Consider the following 19,719-nt stretch of genomic DNA (forward strand, 5'->3'; position numbering starts at 1 on the left):
CTGGCAACCAAAGAACCCAGACTGATGCGTGCAGCAAACTCATGGAATGAATAGGCTCTGAGCCCAGGACTCCCAATGCTTAGTTCACTGCTATTTCCGTCCTGCCAAGCTGCCTCCCCTCCTTGCCCAGCTGTCCACTGTCCAGCCATCTGTCCTCACGTCTGAGCAGACTGCAAACTTGGAGTTTTCTGGATCCCAAACACAGGGTCTGAGTGTTCTCTGCTTGGGATGTGCCCAGACAAATGACTTCCCTTCTATCCCTGCTCTTCTCTGAGTGGGAGAAGCGGGGCGTGGGCATGGCAGAGACCCCAGGGAAGCGAAGATGAAAACAGCAGGGTAGGCTCAGCCTGCTGAGGGGCTTGGGCAACAGCTGTCCATTTTTCATTTGAGTCTGATTCAGGGACTGGACCATTCATTTGTTCAACCCATTTTCTAAACACCTACTATGTTCAAGCTACGTGTGGGACCCTGGGAATACAATGAATGACAAGCATCTCATGGGGGATGCAGGTAAGGAGAAAAGGCAAGTGACCTGTGTGAGGGGAGGCAAGCAGGGTGCCCTGGGAGTGCCAGCCAGACCCCTAAGGAGGCAGAGGACTCAGGAGAGGTCTGGTTCCCAGGAAGGGCTGTCTCTGGTGAGACGTGAAAGAGGAGTGGGGGTGAGAGGCTGTGGGATGAGACAGGAGCGGGTGGGGTGTTCCAGGTAGAAGGAGGGCATGTGGATGGGCCTGGAATTGACACAAAGCAGGGCATATTCAAGGGCTAGAAAGAAATTTAGCCTAAAAAGGGAGTATGGAAAGGGGAGGGGACAATCTGCTGAATTGCTCACTTGTAATTTTTTTCTTTATCCCTCCCTTTCTTTCCAGAGAGGTAAGGTGGACCTCTCCCTTGGGAGAGGCAGCTTGGCTGCAGGACCAAAGGTCAAGTTCCTGGAGGAGCTATCCTTCCAATCTTTGTTCTGTAAAAGCTTGAGCAACTGGGGGGTGAGGTGTCTCTTGGTCAGGGAGGTGGGGATGTTGGAAGGGGAGGGGACCTCGGGACCTGGGAAGGTGACAGAGCCCATCAGTTCTATGACTAGTGCCTGGTGTTTGCGTGGGTGATGCTGAGTGCGTAGAGAGGGCTGGATCTCAGCCTCCAGGGCTTCTGCTGCACCCCACATGGCACCCTCCCTGCAGAAGGCACAGTAAGGGAAAAAATTACAAGGGAGCGATTAGATTGTCCCATCCCATGCCACACCCCTTTCCACACTCCCCTTTTAGACTAAATTTCTTTCTACACAGAAGGTGTCTCAGCTATAACCAGTGTGGTTTCCTTCAAACATCCCTGGTATGGTGGTCACAGCAGTGGGTTGGGATCCCTCCAGTGATGACTGGGATTGAATTTCCTATCAGGTAGGGATGCTGGGAAGCTCTGAGTCTGGGCTAATTTCATTTAAGAAACACAATGAGACATTTCTTCTATACCTGATATTAAGGATTTAAAAAATCAACCAGCTCTAAGAATAGATTCTTGGCTTGGGAGGCAGGAGACCAGCTAAAAAGGTGGGCATGACGATCAGATAAGAGAGGGGCCGTCGTGACCCCGGACTGCAGCTGGGGACTGCCCCTCTGCTGGGGACCTACTCCGGTCCCTCTGATTTCAGACCATAACTGCCTCCTCATCACCTCCTTGACCACAAAGCACAGCCCTCCGTTTGCCCCTTTGCTTAAGCTGTCTCTCCTGCCTGGAAGGCTATCACCTCTTTGCACCCCTCCTTAAAATCCAACTCAGACTTTAAGCTCCAGCTTAATCTTGAATTGCTCTAGGAAGCCTTCCCTGAGGACAGGCCTTCACTCTGCTCTAGTCAAACTGTGTGGCTCTGGAAAAGTGTCTTTATCACTCCAAGCCTTACCTTTTTCTCATATGTTTAACGCGGATGACAATACCTTCCACACAGGATTGTGGTGAAGATTGCCAGTGAATGAGAGAAGGCGAATGCTGACTAGCATGGTGACTGGTAAACAGCAGGTCCTGGGGAACTATGCAAACAACCGACAAAGGCATGGCAGAGAAGAGAAATGAGGGTGGTGGTGGTGGGGAAGCAGGTATAGACCGCGTATAAACTCCCAGGAAAGGGCTGGGAACCTAGCTTCTGGAAAGCGCAAAGGGCTTTGAACGTTGCCAAATCATCCAGGGCAGCCTTTGGACAAGAGAGGCATCCGAGGACCATGTGCCCTCCCTTGCTGACAACAGAAAGGCGTTGTTGGGACTGCAGGTGTCTGTGGTCTGCTCCAAAGGTCCAGTATGAACTGAGTTTACCAGCTTCCCCCTGTACTCTGCGGAGGAGGGCGCTAGAGGGAGATTTGAGGAGCCCCATCCTGCCACATTCCTAGATTGGGTGGGACGGGAGCAGGAGAAACACTCAGACTCTTTGCTGGCTTTGGCCACCCTGCTGGGACCAAAGTAGCATGGGCTAGCTGCGCAGGCAGCATCGTGAGACACCAGGGGCTCATGGCTGACGCCCACACGTTCTGTCCTAACTACGTCTTTGGGGTAGAGGGTCAGGAATTCACAGTGATTCAGCTCCGGTTCTGTGGACCCTCATAGCCTCTTCTCAGGGCCACGCTGGCTTTCTTTTAAAATCTACACTTTTAAAATTTCATGGTCAGGTTGGTGAGGATGGAAGGGAACGGGGGACGTGATCAGAGTGAGGAAGGAAGCAGGAAACAGGGCAGAAGCAATCTCAGGGCCACCTATCCAGGAACATCTTAGATAGCCCCTGACGGATGAAGAGGGTAACAATGACATCTTCACAACAGAATGGGCATCTATCACCACAGCACGTGGACCACACAGGCCAGGCACTGCTCCAAGTGCCTTGCACGTGTTAGCAGATTCAACCCTCACAGCGGCCCCTGGAGGCACATACTAGCATTCCCTGCATTTTCTAGAGGAGGAAATGGATATTGAGAGAAGTGAAGTGACCTGCTCAAGGCCACACAGCTAGTCATCACAGAGCTTCCCCTACTGCCCATATTCCTAACCCCTCTTTCACTTTTTAGTTTTTGACAAAAACAATATTCTGCAAATACAACAGGAAGAGACCGCACATCACGGCAGTTGCTTTCTATTTGTTAAGAAATCCTCACCATAAATCTATGTGAGTAACATGTGATGATCCCCATTTTTACAGACGAGAAAACGAAGGCTCAGGGGGTGAAGTGGCCCAGGCGAACGAGTGAAGGAACAAGAGGGAGATCCCTGTGCCTGTGTCCCTGTTCCTGCTTGGGTGTCCGAAGGGGCTCGTTGCCATTCTCCCTAGAAGAATGATCGGAAATCCCGCACTGGACCACCATCTCGGCCTTCTCCACCTGAAATGGCAACCCAGGGAGCAGGCCTTGGGAGGCTGGCTTGGGTGGGGAGCCTGTGATGGTGGCAGCTGTGCTCCATCGGTGCCGTGACACATACGCTCACTGGCCCAGGGTCCAGCAGCCCTGGGCTCTAGTCCCAGGCTACCGTGTGACCTTGGGCCAGTCATTTCTCTTATCTGAATCTCAGCAGCCCCGATGAAAACCAAAGGGCCTGAATGAGATGAACTCCAAGGGTCTTTCCTTAGAGGTCAGGCTTCAATTTCGGGCCTGTGAGGGCTTAGTGAGGCAGAGGGTGGAATGGCAGTGAACCAGCAGAGGGCACTCACAGCGTCAGGGAAACAGGCCTTAGTCCACGGAGGGCAATCGGCAAGCATGGAGGGCGGATCTGGCCAGTGCCAATTATCGACAAGAGTCCAGGTTCAGTTGTGATTTGATGCTGTGGATGGTCCTACTTGATAATAAATGGTGCAGTGGTTGGAAGCCCAAAAGACGATCAAGACGCTGAACTTTCGAGTTCAGAGGTCATCTGGTCTGATCCTCTGTTCTCCAAGACTCTGAAAACACTCCATTCTGCTCCCTCTCCTGGCACCTCCTCCTAGGTATGCAGTTTAATTTACACGGAGAAAACAGGCCGTCACAAACGAGAAGGTGTGATCACACCTCTCCTGGGTGTGTTCTGGTATTTCCGTTCAGTTACTTGCTCGCTCCTACCTATCATGCCTTGGGATGCACTTCTCCCTCCACTGGAAAAGCCCCCTTTTCCTTTCTCTGCTTGGAAAACTCTTATTTGCCTTTTAAGACTCTGTTCAAAGATCACCTCCTCAATAGAACCCTCTCGGACTCCCTTAGGAAGAACTGGGTACCCCGTCTTCTGTTCTTACCTCCCCACACGGTCATTATCTGTTGATGCCAGTCTCCCTGCCTCACACGGAGCTACCTGGACATAAACCTGCAGTCTACGATCACTGCAGCTTCCTTTTACTGCAAACTTATCGTGTGCTGGATGCCAAGCACTGCACATGTATGACATCATTCACTTCTCACTATAACCCTATGAGGTAAACAGTCATCCTCCACCTATACGTGGAGATTGGGACTTGGAGAGACTAAGTCACCTGCTCAAGGTCATAGAGTTGGTTTGTGGCAGAACCAGGCTTCAAACTCAGTTTATCTCGACCCAGGCTTTATTTAAATCACTAGGTTTGCAGCCTGTGATATGGGACCTTTCTGTTTCTCATGTCTAATACTGTATCTAGAACCAGGCAAATGTTTAAAAAAAAAAAGTGGGGTAGAGTTTGAGCATTTACAAATGGCTCATGAAAAACACCATAAAAGGCCAGTCATGGTGGCTCATTCTTGGGAGGCCGAGGTGGGCAGCACTTTGGGAGAACGAGGTGGACAGATCACTTGAGGTCAGGAGTTTGAGACCAGCCTGGTCAACATGGTGAAACCCCATCTCTACTAAAAACACAAAATTAGCTGGGCGTGGTGGCAGGTGCCTGTAATCCTAGCTACTGGGGAGGCTGAGGTAGGAGAATCGCTTGAACCCAGGAAGCGGAAGTTGCCATGAGCTGACTTCGTGCCACTGCACTCCAGCCTGAGTGAAAGTGTGAGATTCCGTCTCAAAAACAAACAACAGCATAAAAGTAGTAAACACACAGGTTTTGGCTCTGGACTGCCCAAGTATGAAACAAGGCTCCCCCACTGGCAGCCTGATCTTGGGCAAGACTTTGACTTATCTGTGCCTCAGTTTCTTCATCTGTGAAACAGGGATAAATGTGTCTACACTTCAGAGGGTTATGATGGAGACTGAGTAAATGCTGATCTTCACACAAAGTCTTTACATGAGATGCATGGAAAATGTATAGATTAGGGCCTAGGAAGCTCCTAAAAATGTTAATTATCATCGTCTTGTGTTTCAGGCTTTGCCTGTTTCCCAGTTAATATAGCATTTCTTCTCCCATGGATGAGGTCCACGAAGGCTCTGGGATGAATCCTGTGGTGTGCTGGTAAACTGGTTCTTGACTGTCTCTTTACTGGACTGAACTGCTGTATCACTGGGAGCAAGATGAAATAAACTATTCAGAATATTATGCAGGAATTAAAAAAGAATAATGTAGGCCACACCTGTAATTCCAGCACTTTAGGAATAATGGTGGCTCACACCTGTAATTCCAGCACTTTAGGAGTTTGACATAAGAGGATCGCTTGAGGCCACGAGCTCAAGACCAGGCTGGGCAACATAGTGGGATCCCATCTCACCAAAAAAATAAAGTGTGAGCTGGGCAAGGGGGTACACACCTATAGTCCCAGCTACTCAGCAGGCTGAGGCAGGAGGATCACATGAGCCCAGGACTTCAAGGTTGCAGTGAGCTATGATTGCACCACTGCATTCCAGCCTAGGTGACAGTTCGAGACCCTGTCTCTTAAAACAAACAAACAAAAGAGAAAGGCAAAGCCCTGATTTGTGCCTCTGCCAGTTTTCATGGTGTAAATGCTCCCACCATGACTGATTTCAAGCTATGAATATGAAGAGTCATGCAGTCAGCCTTAGCAGAGGTCCGGAGGTTTGCTCAATCTGTGCCTCAGTTTCCTCATCTTTAAAATAGACCACCAGGAGGACCTAACTCAGAATGCAGTTGTGAGGAGTAAACCTAAAGCTCTCAGACAAGCACATGGCACACTGCATGCTCTGTGTTAGCCAGTATTACTGTTTAGAGTTTTAACTCAGTCTCACTGTTGCTCACCTGGCTCAGACACTGACCCAACCCCAGCAATTGGCCTTCTGCCCTGGTAGGCAGAGTCTCTGCCCTCCAGGATTAGGCCTTGTCCACTCTTGCAGCTCTCTCATTCCCCTCTGTGATATAGTTTCGCTATTTGTCCCCGACCCCCAAATCTCACAGTGAACTGTAATCTCCAGTGTTGGAGGTGAGGCCTGGTGGGTCATGGAGGTTGAACCCACATGGCTTGTGCTGTCCTGACGATAGTGAGTTCGTACAACATCTGGTTGTTTAAAAGTGTGCGGCACCTCCCCCAACTCACTCTCTTGGTCCTGCTTTCGCTGTGTGATGTGCCTGCATCCTCTTTGCCTTCTACCTGATTGTCAGCTTCCTGAGGCCTCCCTAGAATCCAAGTAGATGCCAGTGCCATGCTGCCTGTACAGCCTGGCCATGAGCCAATTAAACTTCTTTTCTTTAAAAATTACTCAGTCTCCTGCATTGCTATAAAGAAATTGCTGCATTTCTTTATAGCAATACAAGAATGGTCTAACAGAATCCTTGGAACTAGAATTCTGGCCTAGCCTGTGTTGGTTACACACTCACCCCAATCACACATTATTTCATGCCTCTGGTTTCATCCTTAGACTTCCCTGATGCTGCCTGGGCCTGGGCTGCCAGCGTGGCTGTGCCTGCTCCGGATGGTCCCTGATGATCCTTTCTGGCATCCGCTCTGCTCCTCATTGCTTACGAGGCTCCTTCTCACAGGCCTGGATGTACTCACAGAAGGGAGAGCTAAAGTTCAAAGCTCAGTCTGCTCCCACGTGCAACAAGAGGGGCCCCCTAGCTCCTGCCACACCCCGCTGTGGGCTCCAGCTTCTCATTAGGGCCCGTGCCCCGAGCCCGATTTAACCCTTCTGTGCTCAGGCCTGGCTCAGGTCATTGCAACCTGGGAAGATCTCAGCATCTTTGGGTTTGGTGGAAGAGTCAGACAAACTGAGTCAGAAGCAGGGCCTGGAGGGGAAGATACAGAGAGGCTGGGTTTGGAAACATTAGCTGGATTTGAGGGTCTTTTGCCGGGAAAAAAAAATAAAGTGGGAACTAGGAAAAAATATCTAGGTGGGACCAGGAGTCAAGGTTAAAAGAAGCCTGACCTCTTGCATTCAAATTTAATTAATAGCAGCTGCATACCTACTGTGTGCCACATGCTTCTCAGTACCTTACTTCATTAGCCCTTTGAGACAAGCTGATGAGGACATCATGAGCTCACTCTGCAGGAGCTACAGGCACTTAGAGAGGGGAGGGACTGACACGAGAGCTGGTATGTGGTCTCCCTGGTCCTGCTGAGGTGGACAATGGAGAACACAGGACGGGGCCTGGTCCTGGGCCCAGGATGGCTGATCGTCTTCCTGCCCTGTGCCAGTGGACGGCTGGAAACCTGGGCCCAGGGCAGGCTGTCAACACAGGTCCTCAGTCACGGGCTGAATTCCTCAAAGCACGACAGATGGACCATTGTGACATCACACGTTGTAAGGGAACCGTGGTCCTCTGGAGAAGGGAAGAATTCAGAGGCAGAGAGACCTGGCTGAAACGCTGTTCTCTGCCACTTTTTCCCCATGGGGCCTTGGGCCGGTGTCCTAACCTCTCTGTGCCTCAGTTTCCTCCCATTTAACATGGCAGGGATGAGAGCTGCAGGGTTGGGATGAAGCCTGGGAAGTGAGGACCGTACATAGAGAGAGCTCAGCAATCCTGGGGCAGGCCTCCTCCTCCATATTCCTGCTGACCTGGCTCAAACCTTCACTTCCTGTCTCCCTCCAAGCCAACCTCACACGGGAGCCACGCCTGCTCTTTGTACCAGGCGGTATCACCAGCTCCAAGGGTCTACTTCCTATTTCCTCAGGCTCTGTCAGCTGTTCTGGAGCTAACGAGAACAATGCAGGCAACAGCAGCTGGAGGATGAGAGGCCTTCCCAGGAGAACCTCCTCTGCCCTCGGGAGAGCTCCAGGCTGTTTCCAGGTCCCCAGGGCAGACCCAGAGCCCTAGGAAAGGGTGGGTAAAAGAACTGGAATCCCAGCACTTTGGGAGGCCGAGGCGGGTGGATCACAAGGTCGAGAGATCGAGACCATCCTGGTCAACATGGTGAAACCCCGTCTCTACTAAAAATACAAAAAATTAGCTGGGCATGGTGGCTCGTGCCTGTAATCCCAGCTACTCAGGAGGCTGAGGCAGGAGAATTGCCTGAACACAGGAGGCGGAGGTTGCGGTGAGCCGAGATCGCGCCATTGCACTCCAGCCTGGGTAACAAGAGCGAAACTCTGTCTCAAAAAAAAAAAAAAAAAAAGAACTGGAAACTCCACTTCACAGGGTTTCCCAGCTCCTCCTCTGCCACAACATCCACCTGCCCCAGCCATGCTCCCTCCTGCTTCTCTGCCTTAGTCTCTCAGCTCCTAGAGGGGCTCCTAGCTCCTGCCACATTCTGCTGTGGGCTCCAGCTTCTCACCAGGCCCCCTGTCCCCAGACTGATTTAACCTTTCTGTGCTCAGGCCCGGCCAGGAAAGGCCTCCCTGCTCCTCCTCTTTGTGCTGTGGTTTCCTGCCCTTCCAAGGCCCACCTCAGCCCAGGCCTCCTCCGAGTCAGTCTAGGGTGTGTTGATCTCTCCTCTGGCTGAATCCTTCCCCCAGCATTTCTTGTGACTTGGAAACTGGTAATGAGCCACACGCTGTCCTGGGCTGCTCCCTGCCTCTCTTGTCCATACCTTTGGCTTCTGTAAGCTTCCCAGGCTGAGAAGGGCAAGGGATAGAACTCCTTTATCCCACACGACAGAAAGCCCAGGGCAGAGGAGGAAAAAATGGAAGGCAGGGGAATGCACACCAAGCTCTTTCCTTTCCACTTAGATTCGGAAGGAAGACGGGAAGGAAAGACCAAGTGGGAGAAAAAGAAGATAAGAGTGGAAAGGAGTGAAGGAGGAGGGAAGGGCAGCTGCATGAGACTCAGTACCAGGGTCATGAGAGGACAGATCAGGCCCATGATCCAGGTGGCCTTGAATCATGCCTTAGGGCTCTCACACTCTGATTATGCAACTCCTAGGCTTGACACAAACAACTCTTTGAAAACCTTTGGAACTCACCTCCTCCAGGCAGCCTACCATGACTGACTCTGATCTCTGCTCCCCTTCCCTTGGCTCCCTGAGCTGCGCTACTCTGTGTTCATCCATGCCATTTCCCATGGTGCCAGGTCCTCTGAGGAGGGGATGGAGGTTTCTGCCTCACTGGCGGGGAGTTTCAGTTTACATTTATCATCTGTAGCCAGAGATTAGACTGTCTTTTTTGACCACCTTTTTTTTTTTTTTTTTTTTTTGAGAAGGAGTCTCATCTGTCGCCCAGGCTGGAGTGCAATGGCACGATCTCAGCTCACTGCAACCTCTGTCTCCCATGTTCAAGCAATTCTCCTAGCTCAGCCTCCCAAGTAGCTGGGACTACAGGCGCCTGCCACCACGCCCAGCTAATTTTTGTGTTTTTAGTAGAGATGGGGTTTCACTATATTAGCCAGGGTGGCTTGAACTCCTGACCTCAAGTGATCTGCCCGCCTCGACCTGGTGCTGGGATTACAGGTGTGAGCCACTGCGACTGGCCCCACCTTTCTTTTCTTAGCTCCAGAGGGCAGTTCAGAATACATTTTGCATTTTAAACCCAGTTCGTCTGTGAGATAATCTTTCCATAATCGTCTATCAATTTCTTTAATATCAGACTCTGTACTGAGCCCTGGGGGACACAGAGATAACTCAGAGCCAGTCCCTGCCCTACACCCAGCTTTCAGCCTAGCGAGTACAGTGAGAAATGCATTAAGGGCCACTGAGGCTGTCTTATGGGAGTACTCAGGAGGGCACAGGATAGCGTCTGGGAAGCTGCACAGAAGAGACCTGAAGGACAAGCAGGCGTTCACCAGATAGGAGAGGGCATTCCAGGCAGCGAGCACTGCAGGGCAAAGGCCCGGAGAGGTGAAAGCGCAAGGTACACCAGGCAGAGGAGGCACTTCAGTGTGGCCACAGAGTGGACAGAAGAGGGACTCTTGTCACACGACAGAGGGCTTCCTGCATCAGCCTAAGACACACTAACTTTGACTCATAGGCCATTTTTTCTCATGGGTACAGAGGCAGGTATTGCCATTCTAGTTGGCATTCAATCTGTGCATGTCAGGGGTTAGCAGGGAAAACCTGACCACATGGATGGATCTCAAAACTATTTCTTTTTTCTTTTTTGGAGATGGAGTCTCACTCTGTCACTCACGCTGGAGTGCAGTGGCATGATCTCAGCTCACTGCAACCTCCACCTCAAACGTTCCAGCAATTCTCCAGCCTCAGCCTCCTGAGTAGTTGGGACTACAGGCATGAACCACCATGCCCAGCTAATTTTTTTATTTTTAGTAGAGATGGGATTTTGTGTGTTGGCCAGGCTGGTCTCAAACTCCTAACCTCAGGTGACCTGCCCACCTCGGCCTCCCAAAATGCTGGGGTTACAGGTGTGAGCCACTGCGTTTGGCTTCTCAAAAACTATTTCACAACACAAAAGAGCACATACTGTATGATTCCACTTATATGATGATTAGCAACATACAAAACCCATCTACAGTGATAGAAATGGGAACAATCGTTATTGCTGAACTTTCGGGGATGATGGAAATCTTCGGAGTCTTGATTTTTGTGATGGTTATATGCACTCATGCAGTTGTCAAAATGCACTGAACACTTAAGATCTGTACATTTGACTGCTTGTAAAATAAACCTGAAGAATGTGTGTGAGCATTTTTGGTTGTTATAATGACTGAAGGGTGCTACAGGCAAATACACAGGAGACAGGGCCAGGGATGCTTTCTCAGCAAAGAACTCTCCCACTCAAAGGCCAGTAGGTCCCTGTTGAGATATACTGCTGCAAGCCATGGGGAGCCGCAGAAGGACAGAAACACCAGAAAGACCTTGCTACATCTGTATTTTGGTAAGACAGGGCTTTGGTGGTGGTGGGAGTATCCTGGGACAGTGATGTGGCCCAGAAGGTGGACACAGGATCTTCACTGCCACTCCTAGGCCTTGTATTTGCTTAACTCTGGCTCACCGGCCTGATGCTGCCCTGGAGGGGTTCCAGGAGGTCCCTCTGAGGCACCTCAGATGCTGACCAGCTAGGGAAGTATCAGAGGCAGCAGATGGCAGTGGGAAAAGGCAATACCTCACCCCCGGCCTCCCTGCCTCACAACAAGCATCAAGGATGATAAAAGTGATCATCTTCTTCTGAAGTGGAGTCTCAATGAGAGGGGGCTCCCTGAGAGTCTGGAGTCACTGGAAGCAAGGCTGAACACTACTGCGGCTACTACAGAAAAGCACTGTCTTACATCACGGGCTAAAGAAGATCATAGCAAACTTGCATGAAAATACTCACCTGACCTCTCCCTTCAGAAAGCCTTCTCTGACCTCCACCCTGGGCAGGTGTCTCTCCTGGGTTCCCACAGCCCTACAGAACACAGTTACTGCCTGGGTTTAAATTCCGGCTCTGACAGAGCTGGAATTGTTGTGTGTACCTAAAACAGAGTTACTCAAGCTGTTTCCTCACCTGCAAATTGAGGATACACAGAATACCTCTTCACTGAACTGTTAACCAAGATTGAGATAATGTAGTAAGCACTCAGTAAGAGTCAGCACTTATGATGAGCCTAGAATGCATCAGTACAGACCACTGTTGCCAGGTGACTCCTCTAGCGCCTCCACTAGACGTTAAGCTCCTTGCAGGCAGGGTCCTTGCAGTCAGGTTGATTGCTGAGGGTCTTCTGTCCACCACAATGCTCAGTACAGTAAATACTTGCATGCTTGAATGAATTCCACCCACTAAGATCTCTCCTGAGAGCTTTCTTTTTCCACCCACAATGCCGCTAAATCACAACAATTCTTCAGAAATGGAGTCAGACTCATTTGTATTCTGTTCCCTCTTCCCTCTTCTGTTACCTCCAGGGCTATGCAGAACCCAAACAACATTGAGCTTTTAAATTAACAGCTTCTTCCTGGACTCTCTACTCCTAAGACTTCACTCAGTGGTCTTCATACTGGGCACACAAAGATCCTTTTTAAAAAGTGCACCCTGCACCTCTCGGAAAGTTAAACACAGAATGATCATATGATCCAGCAATTCCATTGCTAGGTATATACTCCAAAGTTGAAAGTGGGGGTTCAAACAGATCCTTGCACACCAGTGTTCATAGCCATATTATTCACAATAGCCAAAAGGTGGAAATGGATAAATGAATAAACAACGTGAGATATCCATACAATGGAATATATTCAGCTTTGAAAAGAAATGAGATTCTGATATATGATACAACATAGATGACCCTTGAAAACATCAGGCTAAGTAAAGAAGCGAGACAAAAAAAAAAGACAAACCTGACACCACCTACTAGGTGAATTCATGGAGACAGAAAGTAGAACAGAGATCACTAGGGGCTGGGGGAGATGGGAATGAGGAATTAGTATTTAATGAGTATGATTCCGCTTGGGAAGATGAAAAACCATCTGGAGATGGACAGTGGTGATGGTTGTGTAACATTGTAAATAAACTTAATGCCACAAAATTATACACTAAAAATTGGTTAAAATAGTAAATTTTGTATTATGTGTATTTTATCACAATTTAATGAAAGCCTCCCATGCCAAACAAACAGAACACTGGAAGGACAGACTTCCCCCTGAAATCAGACAGAGCTGCACGCCGCTCTGCCACCCCTAGTGCTCTGTAACTTTGACTTCGACCCCCTGGCTCATGATCTATCTTCCTCTCTGTCCTCTCCTTGGTTCCAGCTCTGGGGTTCCCAGTTCTTTTTCTTTTTTTTTTTTTGAGACAGGGTCTTGCTCTGTTGCCCAGACTGGAGTGCAGCAGCATGATCTTGGCTCACTGCAACCTCCGCCTCCCAGGTTCAAGCAATTCTTGTGCCTCAGCTTCTTGAGTAGGTGGGACTACAGGTGGGCGCTACCGTGCCTGGCTAATTTTTATATTTTTACTACAGACAGGGTTTCACCATGTTGACCAGGCTGGTCTTGAACTCCTGTGATCCCCCCCGCCTCAGCCTCCCAAAGTGCTGAGATTACAGGTGTGAGCCACTGCGCCCAGCTTCCTGTTCTTTTTCTACTCCAGACCCCAGGACCACGACATGTTCTGTTCCCTGCACCCCTCTTTAACCACCTTGATCTCATCCTATCTCTTGAGGGTGCTTCAGATGGATGCCTTGAGACTCCGAGATGGAAAAGCTATGTGCCTGGAGATGCTCATTACTGACTCCGTGCAACAATAAAGACAGTTAACTAAAGCAGGGGCAAGCCACTGAGGATAAGAGGACAATCAGGTATAAACAGAGAAGTCATGACAAAACGTTAAGTGAAAAATGCAGGCTATAAAACCATATGTGGACTAATTTCAACTATTATAAAATAGAGATCTACAGAAGACACAGGATGGGGCATATAAAATGATGGTTCATCTTACATTTGTTCTCTAGCATGCAGTATGGCTATTTTCACAACTGTAATTTATTATTTATGCCGGACAACACCTTTAGGCAGATGATGAAATATACACATTGTTAGTTTTGCAAGAATCTTCAACATTGACTCCAGATGCCCATATGCTGCCGCCACTGAGGCCCATAAATCCCTCCCAGATGGCTTCCAGAAGAATGGGAGGCGAGGGGGTGTTTCATGTTGACTCTTCAGAAAGACACGTGGAGACTTGGTGTGTCTAATGATTGCAACCAACCAGCTCACCACAAAAAAGGAGGGCAATTTAGGGTCTTTATTTTGCTATCTGACTAACCAGGAAATTTGGCTGTGAACAGTCTATCCCTTACGTTACCCCAAAGTTAGGAATTCCCAAGATGCTTGTTTCCTTACAAATCTGCAAACATTGGATCTCCTGCATCTGGTGTGAGGGGATCCCCTCCCCATCCAACATGCTACACCCCAGGTATAGAAACTTGAGTCACACTTGCTTCAACGGGGACCCAGGAAGGAGACAGGCTTCTGCTACATGTGCTGCAGCACAGTGGGAAAAGCTTTTCTCAGTCTAAGAGTTTGGAAACTTCTAAGTTTTGCCAGACACTGGTGGCCACGATGCTTGTTCCACATCTCACCAGATGTGGAAAAGATGGAGATGTTAAAGAAATCTTATTTTCCATAATTCCCTAAGATAAGTCAATTTACTGGAGATGATAACATCTCGTCCTGCAAATACAGGTCTTTGTGTTAGAGATAAGTTTCTTTAAAACCTCTACAAAGGAAACAGTTGAGAGTGCAAGAGGAAATTTGAAATGAAGCCAGAAAGATGTGTATTTGTGCTGGGAGGAGGATGAAGGAAGATGAAAAACATTATCGTTTTCATTGTTTTACAGTTATTTCAGGTATGTTTTACTATTTAGTCTTAGTCAACAGCAATGTTTATAATGTCAAGCTGCATTGAATAAAAGATACAGATTTCACTAATTTTCATACTTGAGTGAAAATACAGAATTCAAATTATCTGAGCTTTATTATTTTCATCACAGTACAGCTTACTATACCCTTCCTACGGCATAACATCTTTATTTATTGGTTCATATAAGTCCAAGATATGCAGTCTCATACATAACTGGTCATTTCCAACATACATTCATTCATTCAACTATTTACTGTGGAGGGACAGGCTTGGTTTGCTAGGCACAAAGAATATAAGGTGAACAGGACATGTGTTCTCTTAGATTCATTAACATCATGCAACTTTCTGAGGTCTATAGGCCCTTACAAGATTGGCTCTGCCCACTCTCTCACCTTTTCCCTTATTATTTTCCCCTTTTGTCTATCTTTTACATCTACACTTCAGGTTCCTTGAAGACACCAAGCTTTGGTGACCCCAGGGCCTTTGCACCTGTGGTCTCCTCTTTTGAGAATGCTATTCCCCAGGTCTCTTCATTCAGGTCTTTGTTCAAATATCACTTCCTCAAAGACAATTCTATTTTAAGGCAAGTCTCTTCCTCCACTCTTCCTCCCAGTCAACCCTCATCCTACTTTTTCACCAAAGCACTCACTGCTCAGCACCTGAACAATTTTATCTTTGCTTATGTTTTATTTGCTGTCTCCCCTGGTAGACCCTGGGCTGGAAGTTTGTCTTTTTAGCAATGTATCCCTAGGGGCTAGAACAATTTGGCATGTAACAGATGTTTATAAGTATTTGGATAATAAATGACTAGATGAACTGGTTCTTGATAGTTTAGGGTGCTTGATGAACCAGCTTTTTAGGAGGAATCATGATGGTCCCTGGTAGATTCACAGCCCCTACTCCTAAGCCTCCCACTCCTCCTCCTGATGGGCTCTGTCTGTGAATGGCATCCTTGGCCATTTGGTCTCAAAGCCCTGCCATCACTTATTCCTCCCTCCGGCTAGTGCCTACATCCAATCAGTTACCAATTTCAGTGATACTGTGGCCTCTCGCATCAACTCCTTTTTCAAACCATTCTTACAACCACCCCCAGTCCATACTCTCTGTATCTCACCTAAACCATTGTCATCATTTCCTACCTGGGCTTCTGGCCAACGGGTTCTCCTCATCCAATCTGTTCTCCATAGGGTAGCCAGAGTGAGTTTAATCATGTTAAGGTTTGATCATGTTTCTCCCTCACTCAAAAACTAAAGACTGCCAACCCCTTAGCATGGCAGTCAGTGCCCCCTCCATCACCTCCATCCCCTTACCCAACCTTCTTTCTCAAGACTCTTTTTTTGTTCTTTTGGCTCCAGTGGGAATAAACTGCTTTGCAGTTTCTGTACGTATCCTAGAAGTCTCCCTTACCTGTCCAGCCTCTGCTTATGCTGTTTCCACTCCTTGAAATAGTTTTCTTCCTTTCTTCTAAGTACAAATCATTCAGACCCAGTTTGAATGCTACCTGGCTTCCCCAAGAAGCCATTCCTGACTTGTGAGGAGAAGAAAATTCCCCTTTCTTCTCAACTGTTTTTAAGGGGTTATCTGCCTCTTTTTTTAGGGCAAGTCTTGGGAAAGGACAGGCAATATGACACAGAAGAAAGAGTTCAGAATCTGGAATCAGATCATCTGAGCTGGAGGCCTAGCTCTCTGGATCTGAGACTTTCACGGCATGCGCCCTTACATAAGTGAAAATCCAAGTCTTAATTTCCCTATCTGTAAAATGGGGGTAACACTATTGATGTCACGGATGTGTTACGAGGAGTAAGTGACAAAGTATAGGAAAAGCTTTTGACACTATATACAAATTAATTAGGAAATTCTATCATGCTAACATATAAAACGTTGAATAAACAGTTGCTCCTCCCAGGGAGTTTTCATGGATGTTTTATGCTGGCTGAGCCCCAGGTCAGTGGGGAAAGGATTTTTTTGAGGGGGGAGGACTTTGAGGCCTTAAGAATCCCATGTGCTTGGATGATGTGAAGAAAGGAAAAAGTATACGGTACATCCACAAAGCTGGGTCCTAATGGAATTACTAGCTACCAATTCGTGAGCCAGGCACTGTACTAAGTACTCTGCATACATTATCCTTGAGTCAGAAATTATTCCTTCACAGAGCAAAAGAAGCTCATAGCAGTTATTTAAATAAGTGGTCCCCCTGCCCCACTGCCAAGTAGTTCATAACATCATCAATCCAATGATGTTATTTTTTGGATGGAGAAATTGAGACCCCAGAGGGTTATACACTGACATTGTACAGCCAGTAAGGAAGACACTGGGCCTGGAATCCAGATCTCTTCACTCTCAAGGTAGGACCTCTACATGGCAAAACCCCAGGGCCACCATTCATTATGAAGTCTGTGTAAACAGTGCTTCTCGGAGCACAATGCCATCTATATGGACTACATGGTCAGCAGCAGCCCCTGAAGTTCTGCTAATTGGCCACCCTGGCTCAGCTCCATGATTATCTCCTCACCCCACTCAAAAAGGAAGTTCTGGATGGAATTGGAGACTCTGATTCTAAGTGAAGTAACTCAGGAATGGAAAACCAAACATCGTATGCTCTCACTCATTAGTGGGAGCTAAGCTATGAGGATTCGAAGGCATAAGAACAACACAATGGACTTTGGTGACTGGGGAAAAGGAGGGAGGGGGTGAGGGATAAAAGACTACAAATTGGGTTCAGTGTATACCGCTTGGGTGATGGGTGCCCCAAATTCTCACAAATCACCACTAACGAACTTCTCATGTAACCAAATACCACCTGTTCCCCAAAAGCCCGATGGAAAGAAAATAATTTTAAAAAGGAAGTTCTTGACACCAGAACATCAGGTCCCTAGAGACTGAACACTGCCCTCCTTGCCAACTATTCCATCCAGAGTCTCCTCCAAGGTGACTGACTCCATCCCTTCACCATCGGTCTAGGCTTGTACTCCTTCAACACACCTCTCGGGGCACCCTCTCTGCACCAGGCATCAGGTTCAGCTCTGGGGACAGCCGGCTGCCCTTGAGGGAGCCTTGTGCTGAGAAACCACCCGAACCTGGGGTGACTGTCACTCAAGCTTCCCCAGAAGCTTTGTCAGCAGCACCAAGAGGCTGCCCTTAACAAGCCCCAAGGAGAAAGAGGTGGGGACCTCCGCAAAGAGATGACGGAAGGGGCCTGGTTGAGGTAGAAGACCTGGGCCCTTAAAGGGGAGGGAAGGGTGACTGGGAGGGCATGCAGTCAGGACACAGTAGAGAAGAGGACAAACCCTGGGATGCCACATCACCTAATCCAACTGAGGATACTCAGGCTCAGTGTATCCTGGGTGGATCAGGACTAACACCTGGGAATGTGATCTCAGGTCCAGGGCTTCTTCATTCTCCCAAAGGGAATTCCGAATCCAGAGTGTTTGAGTGTTTGCATAAGAGACATGAGAGCTCTCCTTTGAGATTGAATGAAGCAAATCCAAGCTCCCTCCCCTCTCCCCCTCCCCCCTTTTTTTGTGGCACAGTACGGATGGTAGCAAATGAATGGCACCTGCCTCTCCAAGTGGGGCAGGGCTGGAATTAGACTTTCGTGGTACACTCAGGTGAATTTTGGGGTTCTGGGGCTTCAATGGGGGTAGGATCTAGTTGTGTAGGAGGGGCCATGAGTATTAAACCCAGGGACCCTAGATTCTAATGCAAGCTTTACCACTCTCAGGTGACCTTGGTCAAGCTACCTTACTGGGCCTCAGTTTCCCTATCTGTAAAATGAGGGGTTTGAATAAGTTCCCAAGATTCGTCTCGCCCTGACCTTCTAAGACCTGTGATCCTTGATAAGGCAAGCCCTCTCAAGGCTCTGACCAGGGCAATCTCTGGTTTTGCTGGAGCCTGCGCCTCATCCAGAAACGAGCGGCATGCTGGGGGAAGGGAGCGCGCTAAGCTTTTATTCTGGGGGAGGGTGGGACGCCGGAGGCTAAAGCTAAAGGGTCGGTGGAGGCAAAGCGATGGAAAGGCTGGGAGCCGCGATTTGGAGACCTGGACCAGGCTAGCGGCGATGTTCAACCTCCCTCAGGGGCTTCAGGCTCTGGAGAGGCGATGCAGCCCAGAGCCGCGCACCAGCCTCCGCCGGCCGCAGAGGCTCAGACCCCAAACCACTATCCCAATTCCTCCCCGGAACCGTGCACCGGCTTCGTGGGGAGTGGCCGCCGCTCCAACCCGGTTACCAAGCGCCGAGCCCCCTCCTCTGCTTGGGGGACCCCTCCCCCAATCTGGGGGCGCCAGGAGCCCCACGGGGGCGTGGCGGGGGCGGGCGCCGGCTCCTCTGCCCGGAGAGCTGGAGAAGGTGTCAGCTGCGGGGCCGCCTCAGGAGGGACCCGCGCCCTCCACCTTCCGACTCCGCACACAAAGACGCCGACCGAGGCGCCGCACTTACCGGCCAGAGCGGGCTCCGGGCGCAGATGAGCGGGCGGGCGGGCAGGCTGGCGGGAGGATGTGAGCGCGCGAGTGTGCGTGTGTCTGCGTGTGTCCCTGCCTGTGTCTGTGCCAGTGTGTGTGCGACGGGGGCCGCGCCGAGCTCAGTGCGTCTGCGTGTGCGGGGGCGTCCGTCCTTCGGTCCGTCCGTCCTTCGGTCCCTCCGCCCGGCGCTCCGTCCCGCGCTCCGTGCGCGCTCCCTTGCCCGACCGCCTCACCAAATGCGCTTCAGCTGCGGAGTCGCCGGCGCAGCCGCCGGGTGGATTTGGCACCCCCAGCCCCAGCTCCGCCCCGCCCCCTGGCGGGCTTGCGCGGCTCCCCGGGAATTGCGCAGGGCTGGCGGGGCTGGCAGGGCGGGGAACCGAGAGATCCGGCTGCTCCCGGGGCCCGAAGGGGGCCGGATCCCAGACCCTTAACCCCTGACCCCATCTCAGGTGCCCCCCTCTTCCGAGCAACTCTGCGCGGAGTCCCCGCATGCGTCTCCCCCACGCCAAGGTTGCCTGGACAGGGAGGGCGGAGGAGTGGGACTACGGCATCCATTTCATTCATGATTTTTCTCCTCTGGGGAGCCCCCGGTGGGGCCGCGCGGCTACGGTGACAGCCAGAGGGACCCCAGCAGGGCCATGAGCGCTGAACCCGGGACGGGACAGACAGGCAGACAGAGGGAGTAGGGCCCAGCGAGACAAAGGGGGCAGAGTTTGGGGCGGTCGGCTCACTGGGGGCATGCTGTGGCTC

The 19,719-nt window shown here is 49.9% G+C and overlaps 1 protein-coding gene across 5 annotated transcripts in view; it reads right to left on the reverse strand.

Annotated features, from left to right (window-relative positions):
- Nucleotides 1–19,261, reverse strand: part of PTPN5 (protein tyrosine phosphatase non-receptor type 5) — a 64,916-nt gene extending 45,655 nt beyond the window's left edge. For all 5 annotated transcript variants that reach the window (XM_039470914.2, XM_074401217.1, XM_010350965.3 and 2 more), the window contains exon 1: nucleotides 18,947–19,261. The gene's annotated coding sequence lies outside the window, so the exon portion shown is untranslated. The remainder of the gene's footprint in view (nucleotides 1–18,946) is intronic.
- Nucleotides 19,262–19,719: the final 458 nt, after the last annotated feature.

The sequence above is a fragment of the Saimiri boliviensis genome, chromosome 6 (genome assembly GCF_048565385.1).
Source record: "Saimiri boliviensis isolate mSaiBol1 chromosome 6, mSaiBol1.pri, whole genome shotgun sequence".
Taxonomy (NCBI): domain Eukaryota; kingdom Metazoa; phylum Chordata; class Mammalia; order Primates; family Cebidae; genus Saimiri; species Saimiri boliviensis.